This window comes from Triticum urartu, chromosome 5A (genome assembly GCF_056163025.1).
Source record: "Triticum urartu cultivar PI428250 chromosome 5A, HENAU_Tu73, whole genome shotgun sequence".
NCBI lineage: Eukaryota > Viridiplantae > Streptophyta > Magnoliopsida > Poales > Poaceae > Triticum > Triticum urartu.
This window is the reverse complement of record NC_141877.1, coordinates 468373573-468382078: the sequence shown is the minus strand read 5'-3', so window position 1 is coordinate 468382078 and position 8506 is coordinate 468373573. Positions and strand designations below refer to the sequence as shown.

Genomic DNA, 8506 nt, shown 5'->3' with positions numbered 1-8506 from the left:
ACAATGGTTTTTGTGTACCTCCGGCACTGTGCATACAGTGGCGCTTCTACCGCCATGTGTTGTGCACCAGTGCCGCCATGTGCTACAAGCCGGCACACTCTGCGGGAACACGCTTTAGGGTTCCATTCACATTTTAAAAAAAATTGATATTCTGCATTTTGCTTGGTTTTCTCAGGAAAAAAAATGCATGAAAATCACACTGTGCAAAAAAAAAAAACGTCGTTGTGCTTCACGGTGAAGCACAACTATCCTTTCCGACAGTGACCAATGCCACTTTATTCAACGCAACACCAATCTCACTAAACGATGATGAAATCCTAGACCTACGGAACAACAGGGAGAGAAACGGGAGCCCGCCCCCTTCCTCTAGCCGCTGGAGCAGCGGACGGAGCGGGGTTGGGATCACGGCCTCGCCGACATCCAAAGGCTGGCAGGAACTCGTCTGTCGCCAAAGAAAGAGAGGGAAGCGGTTAGCCAAGAGCACGGTCGGAAATGTGTGACTATTCGGAAATCATGTGCGTGTGTGTGTAAGCCTAGCCCGTTTAGCTTCTTTTTTGGGACAGCCTAGCCCGTTTAACTGTGCAGCAAGGAGTGCATTACCTAGTTCCAAATTGTACTTTCTGGCAGTACCACCATCTCTAAATTGTTGTATGCGGTATATACATGGGACGATCGATGGACAGAACCAACTAACTTTAACTAATAACGGAATTAAATTAAACACACCCGAGAATCGTTGAACTCAGAAGTCATCGGCCTCCAAAATCGCGCTCAACCTATGCGATGCGCGCCTGCACGACAACGACGATGACGGCTGCTGCGCCTTCCACCGTAACCATCCCCCTTCCTCGCCTTCCCAGCCGCCTCATCACCGGCGGCCAACACCGTATGTGGTTGCAGCTTCGTGTGGAGGCAGTACCAGCATCTCCCTCTTGCGCACGCCACCGTATTTGCCGTACGCATGGTGTTGAAACTGTTGATCCCACCCACCGTCCCGCTCCGCGATGTCTTCATCGTCAGCGAGTGGTGCCACTCGAGCCGCCGCCTTCCGTCGCTTGCCGTTGGCTCCGTTCTTGCCGCGCGTGGGGGACGCGATGCCGCTCGCGACGGCCAGCGCCGAGCTGGCCCTGACGGCGAGGGCGGTCATCTCCTGCCCCGAGAGCGGCCGACGGAGCATAGACACGGGCAGCACGAAGTAGAGCCACCCGGGCTGGAGCCCCTCGTCCGCGGCCAGCGCGCGGGCGGGCGCGTCGAGGCGGAGCTCGTCCGAGCTGCATAGGAAGCTCGACGCGCCGGCGGCGTCAACCAGTGCCTCGCGTGCCGTGACCGGCGCCGCGTACTGCGCCATGGAGCCGTCCAGACGAATCACCTTCGCCGTCTTGGTGGCCACTGCCCGCCCGGACCCGGCCGCCGCCGCCGACGCCGGCAAGCGCGAGGCACACGAGCCCATTTCTCCCCTCGTGACGACGTGTTGGTACGTGTGTTCACAGTCCGTATGACTCTGGGAGCAAGTGCGAAATGGGCTGGTTGGTCCGTTGATACGGTTGCGTGATGAAGCTTTTTATAGTGGGTTCATGCGTTTATGCTATGGATGACGCAGGCCAGTTCGTCATGCTGTCAGTGTCAACGGATGGAGACAAGGAGAGCGAACTTGCGTTGCACTCCACTGCAGTGTAGCTGATCGATCGCTTGAAGAACAAGTTGGTGCATAGTGGGAGTAATTTAGCAAGTACCATAGCGTACTTTAAGAAAATTTTACTTATGTGACATGTAGTTAATGAAAGATGGTATATAATACGTTACTATAACATAACGCTTTCCAAGATAGAATGAATCTATAAGCTAATAAATTAAACCATCTATGACACTATTAGTATGTTACTTTGCACTACGAAGATAGTAACTTAGAGTAGTGTCATATGCATGACACTAATATAAGTTACTCCTAGCTATGACCAGCCTTAGTTTCGTTGTGACAAAGTCACCGTAGAGGCCACTTGTATAGCGGTCAGAGTAATCGGTGAGGAGATCTCATCTCCTGGTCGAAGGTTCCTGCAGGAAGGTGATAGGAAGTGCCAATTCTCCGACTGTCAAGTGATACGTGGGGTGGGGTGAATGGCTATTTTAGTTGTGACAGCGACTTTCGGGACAAAATAATCAGCGAGAGCAACTTGTCAATGCCATGTCTACATTGTCCGGGGTCATGGCTAGACTCGTCATCGTCACGGCTGGCGGTAGCTGATTATGACATTGAGAGTAACTTTAGTTAGTTAACTCGTCAAACACGGGAGTCATAAACGGTCTTGTAGCTGAAACGGTTTAGCTAACTGAAGAGGACAGAACGAACATATACTAAACTTAGTTTTTGCAAAAATAAAGCACAAAAGATCTTAGAGCAAGGCCAACCGTCAAGCAAAGAATGGAGAAAGAATGCCAACCTCCCTAGGGACTCTAATAAACGCGAAACGCCGGAGACACAACCTGGTCAAACTTCACACCGCTTGATTTAAGGCAGAAGTTATACTCCCTCCTTTTCGGTTTATAGGCCTTATCTCAAAATTTTAGTTTTCCCATTGTATAAGTTTCAATTTGATTGTTCTTCATCACATGTTCAGATTTTAAGATGCAATAAATCATTGCATGCAAGTATTAAGAGAAAATTGACTGATGCATGTACTTTATGTATACATGCATTGTTGAAATTTTGCTAGTAGGCCTTTGGCCCAAAGCCCAACTAAAATTCTGATATTTTCTTGGCTCATTCATGCACACATGTGAGTGAAGTGAGTGAGACTAGAGTTTAGTCCCACCACAAAAGTTGAGAGAGACTTGCACCTTTTTATAAGACGAGCTCTTCTACCACTTGTATGAGCATGAGAAGATGAAACCTACACGCGCGCTCCTCCTTCTGGCCACGCCACGCCTCGTCACGACGCGCCGCGGATTGCGGGATTGAGCCAAGTCGAGGACAGAGCTATGCACGTTGTCTATATTTTTACTACTAGGGAAAATTAATGACTCATTAATTAATAATTAATGGACGGGTTAATTACTGAACCATTTCTGATTCTTTTGGATCGTGACGACTCGGACGTGGGGTTTACTCCCACGACCTACTTGGCCCGCACAATATAGTCAAGCAGACGTCTACCCTAACCGCCGTCGCTTCGTATGGTTTCGCACCACCCTTCCAGATCATTGCGCTGCCAAGCAAGTCTTCTACATCCCTCCTTTCGGTATGCACCGGAAGAGGGGACAGCAGGCGTCCGGAACCCCGCCTCTCGTGATCCTGTACGGGAGAGGGGCGATCAGGTTTTTGGGGAGCGCACTCGCGCGACTGTTGGCAGCGACGACTTCTTCCCCGACCTCGGTAACCTCATCCTCGACGACATGGGCGACAACATCAACGTCGGCGGTGCTGCTCCCGCTGCACCGTATGTGATTCTATCCTTCCTGTTCGAGATCGTGGTAGAATTCATGTTTCTAGTATGTGCCCTAGATGTGATATGTTCATCTACTATGCTAGTTTGCATGATTAGTTTAATCTTTGCTATTACAGTCATGATTTATCTTCTGTTTATTCGGATTAAATCTCATAGTAATTTGCTCATTTTTCCAACAATCCAAAAATCTTATCGTAGGCAATTTACTCCGAGTGGTTTTGCTGCGCATTTGAAGCCGTCTGCCTTTAAGGGGTTGCAATATAAGAGTTGGCGTACGAGAGCAGTCTTCTGGTTTCAGACCATGTGCTGCTATGATGCCACTAAGGGCAAGCCCGAGGGCGATCTTAATCCAGCACAGTGCTACCTCTTGAGCACTGCATTGGTTTTCCCGTGAAGAGGAAAGGGTGATGCAGCAAAGTAGCGTAAGTATTTCTCTTAGTTTTTGAGAACCAAGGTATCAATCCAGTAGGAGACTACACGCAAGTCCCTCGTACCTACACAAACAAATAAGAACCTCGCAACCAACGCGATAAAGGGGTTGTCAATCCCTTCATGGTAACTTACGAGAGTGAGATCTGATAGAGATAATAATAATAAAATAAAATTTTTTGGGATTTTTATGATATAGATTGAAAGTAAAGATTGCGAAATAGAATAGATTGGAAACTTATATGATAAAAGATAGACCCGGGGGCCATAGGTTTCACTAGTGGCTTCTCTCAAGATAGCATAAGTATTACGGTGGGTGGACAAATTACTGTCGAGCAATTGATAGTAAAGTGCATAATTATGAGAATATCTAGGCATGATCATGCATATAGGCATCACGTCCACGATAAGTAGACCGAAACGATTCTGCATCTACTACTATTACTCCACACATCGGCCGCTATCCAGCATGCATCTAGAGTATTAAGTTCATAAGAATAGAGTAACGCATTAGGCAAGATGACATGATGTAGAGGGATAAACTCAAGCAATATGGTATAAACCCCATTTTTTTATCCTCGATGGCAACAATACAATACGTGCCTTGCTACCCCTGCTGTCACTGGGAAAGGACACCGCAAGATTGAACCCAAAGCTAAACACTTCTCCCATTGCAAGAAAGATCAATTTAGTAGGCCAAACCAAACTGATAATTCAAAGAGACTTGCAAAGATAACCAATCATACATAAAAGATTTCAGAGAAGAATCAAATATTGTTCATAGATAAACTTGATCATAAACCCACAATTCATCGGATCATAAACTTGAATATTATTTTAAATAATTGCATTGAATATTAGTCCAACATTGTTAAAATACACGATGAACATTTTTTCAGTGATACAAATTTTTAAAAATATTCAAACTATTTTTTACATTGTACCACATTGTCTAAAAATGTCATGAACATATATTAAAAATCCTGAACATTTTATAAATTTCATTTGCATTTTTTGAATGGAACAATTTTTTTTGAATTGCAAGAATATTGTTTTACATTGTATACTTTTTAAAGGTCCCAATCATTTTTTTGAAACATACAATTTTTTTTGTCAAATTGATTTTCGAATGATATCAGCATTTTTTGAGAGTTGCCCGGACCTTTTTTTAACACCGCTTGAACCTTTTTCAAACACGCCAATGAGCACTTTTACAATTTCATTATTTTCCCATTTTAAGAAATATTAATAAAAAAATAAACAACCCGCACAGATTGAGACAAAGAAGGGGGCAACTAATGAGCGGGTACCCATTCGGGAGCTTTACCCTGTGGCCGCACACACTTGGTGAAAAAGTCTGAATACTTTTTTTGAAGGACCTGGCTGGAAAATTAGCCTTTGCCCCCCCCTTCCCGATCTTTATCATTAACGTTTAGCCGCCACAATGGTTTTTGTGTACCTCCGGCACTATGCATACAGTGGCGCTTCTACCGCCATGTGTTGTGCACCAGTGCCGCCATGTGCTACAAGCCGGCACACTCTGCGGGAACACGCTTTAGGGTTCCATTCACATTTTAAAAAAAATTGATATTCTGCATTTTGCTTGGTTTTCTCAGGAAAAAAAATGCATGAAAATCACACTGTGCAAAAAAAAAAACGTCGTTGTGCTTCACGGTGAAGCACAACTATCCTTTCCGACAGTGACCAATGCCACTTTATTCAACGCAACACCAATCTCACTAAACGATGATGAAATCCTAGACCTACGGAACAACAGGGAGAGAAACGGGAGCCCGCCCCCTTCCTCTAGCCGCTGGAGCAGCGGACGGAGCGGGGTTGGGATCACGGCCTCGCCGACATCCAAAGGCTGGCAGGAACTCGTCTGTCGCCAAAGAAAGAGAGGGAAGCGGTTAGCCAAGAGCACGGTCGGAAATGTGTGACTATTCGGAAATCATGTGCGTGTGTGTGTAAGCCTAGCCCGTTTAGCTTCTTTTTTGGGACAGCCTAGCCCGTTTAACTGTGCAGCAAGGAGTGCATTACCTAGTTCCAAATTGTACTTTCTGGCAGTACCACCATCTCTAAATTGTTGTATGCGGTATATACATGGGACGATCGATGGACAGAACCAACTAACTTTAACTAATAACGGAATTAAATTAAACACACCCGAGAATCGTTGAACTCAGAAGTCATCGGCCTCCAAAATCGCGCTCAACCTATGCGATGCGCGCCTGCACGACGACGACGATGACGGCTGCTGCGCCTTCCACCGTAACCATCCCCCTTCCTCGCCTTCCCAGCCGCCTCATCACCGGCGGCCAACACCGTATGTGGTTGCAGCTTCGTGTGGAGGCAGTACCAGCATCTCCCTCTTGCGCACGCCACCGTATTTGCCGTACGCATGGTGTTGAAACTGTTGATCCCACCCACCGTCCCGCTCCGCGATGTCTTCATCGTCAGCGAGTGGTGCCACTCGAGCCGCCGCCTTCCGTCGCTTGCCGTTGGCTCCGTTCTTGCCGCGCGTGGGGGACGCGATGCCGCTCGCGACGGCCAGCGCCGAGCTGGCCATGACGGCGAGGGCGGTCATCTCCTGCCCCGAGAGCGGCCGACGGAGCATAGACAGGGGCAGCACGAAGTACAGCCACCCGGGCTGGAGCGCCTCGTCCGCGGCCAGCGCGCGGGCGGGCGCATCGACGCGGAGCTCGTCCGAGCTGCATAGGAAGCTCGACGCGCCGGCGGCGTCAACCAGTGCCTCGCGTGCCGTGACCGGCGCCGCGTACTGCGCCATGGAGCCGTCCAGACGAATCACCTTCGCCGTCTTGGTGGCCACTGCCCGCCCGGACCCGGCCGCCGCCGCCGACGCCGGCAAGCGCGAGGCACACGAGCCCATTTCTCCCCTCGTGACGACGTGTTGGTACGTGTGTTCACAGTCCGTATGACTCTGGGAGCAAGTGCGAAATGGGCTGGTTGGTCCGTTGATACGGTTGCGTGATGAAGCTTTTTATAGTGGGTTCATGCGTTTATGCTATGGATGACGCAGGCCAGTTCGTCTTGCTGTCAGTGTCAACGGATGGAGACAAGGGGAGCGAACTTGCGTTGCACTCCACTGCAGTGTAGCTGATCGATCGCTTGAAGAACAAGTTGGTGCATAGTGGGAGTAATTTAGCAAGTACCATAGCGTACTTTAAGAAAATTTTACTTATGTGACATGTAGTTAATGAAAGATGGTATATAATACGTTACTATAACATAACGCTTTCCAAGATAGAATGAATCTATAAGCTAATAAATTAAACCATCTATGACACTATTAGTATGTTACTTTGCACTACGAAGATAGTAACTTAGAGTAGTGTCATATGCATGACACTAATATAAGTTACTCCTAGCTATGACCAGCCTTAGTTTCGTTGTGACAAAGTCACCGTAGAGGCCACTTGTATAGCGGTCAGAGTAATCGGTGAGGAGATCTCATCTCCTGGTCGAAGGTTCCTGCAGGAAGGTGATAGGAAGTGCCAATTCTCCGACTGTCAAGTGATACGTGGGGTGGGGTGAATGGCTATTTTAGTTGTGACAACGACTTTCGGGACAAAATAATCAGCGAGAGCAACTTGTCAATGCCATGTCTACATTGTCCGGGGTCATGGCTAGACTCGTCATCGTCACGGCTGGCGGTAGCTGATTATGACATTGAGAGTAACTTTAGTTAGTTAACTCGTCAAACACGGGAGTCATAAACGGTCTTGTAGCTGAAACGGTTTAGCTAACTGAAGAGGACAGAACGAACATATACTAAACTTAGTTTTTGCAAAAATAAAGCACAAAAGATCTTAGAGCAAGGCCAACCGTCAAGCAAAGAATGGAGAAAGAATGCCAACCTCCCTAGGGACTCTAATAAACGCGAAACGCCGGAGACACAACCTGGTCAAACTTCACACCGCTTGATTTAAGGCAGAAGTTATACTCCCTCCTTTTCGGTTTATAGACCTTATCTCAAAATTTTAGTTTTCCCATTGTATAAGTTTCAATTTGATTGTTCTTCATCACATGTTCAGATTTTAAGATGCAATAAATCATTGCATGCAAGTATTAAGAGAAAATTGACTGATGCATGTACTTTATGTATACATGCATTGTTGAAATTTTGCTAGTAGGCCTTTGGCCCAAAGCCCAACTAAAATTCTGATATTTTCTTGGCTCATTCATGCACACATGTGAGTGAAGTGAGTGAGACTAGAGTTTAGTCCCACCACGAAAGTTGAGAGAGACTTGCACCTTTTTATAAGACGAGCTCTTCTACCACTTGTATGAGCATGAGAAGATGAAACCTACACGCGCGCTCCTCCTTCTGGCCACGCCACGCCTCGTCACGACGCGCCGCGGATTGCGGGATTGAGCCAAGTCGAGGACAGAGCTATGCACGTTGTCTATATTTTTACTACTAGGGAAAATTAATGACTCATTAATTAATAATTAATGGACGGGTTAATTACTGAACCATTTCTGATTCTTTTGGATCGTGACGACTCGGACGTGGGGTTTACTCCCACGACCTACTTGGCCCGCACAATATAGTCAAGCAGACGTCTACCCTAACCGCCGTCGCTTCGTATGGTTTCGCACCACCCTTCCAG

At 47.2% G+C, this 8506-nt stretch overlaps 2 pseudogenes; both read right to left on the bottom strand.

Annotated features, from left to right (window-relative positions):
- Nucleotides 1-257: 257 nt before the first annotated feature.
- Nucleotides 258-1514, bottom strand: LOC147972005 (uncharacterized; annotated as a pseudogene).
- Nucleotides 1515-5569: 4055 nt separating this feature from the next.
- LOC147972004 (uncharacterized) lies at nt 5570-6826 on the bottom strand (annotated as a pseudogene).
- Nucleotides 6827-8506: the final 1680 nt, after the last annotated feature.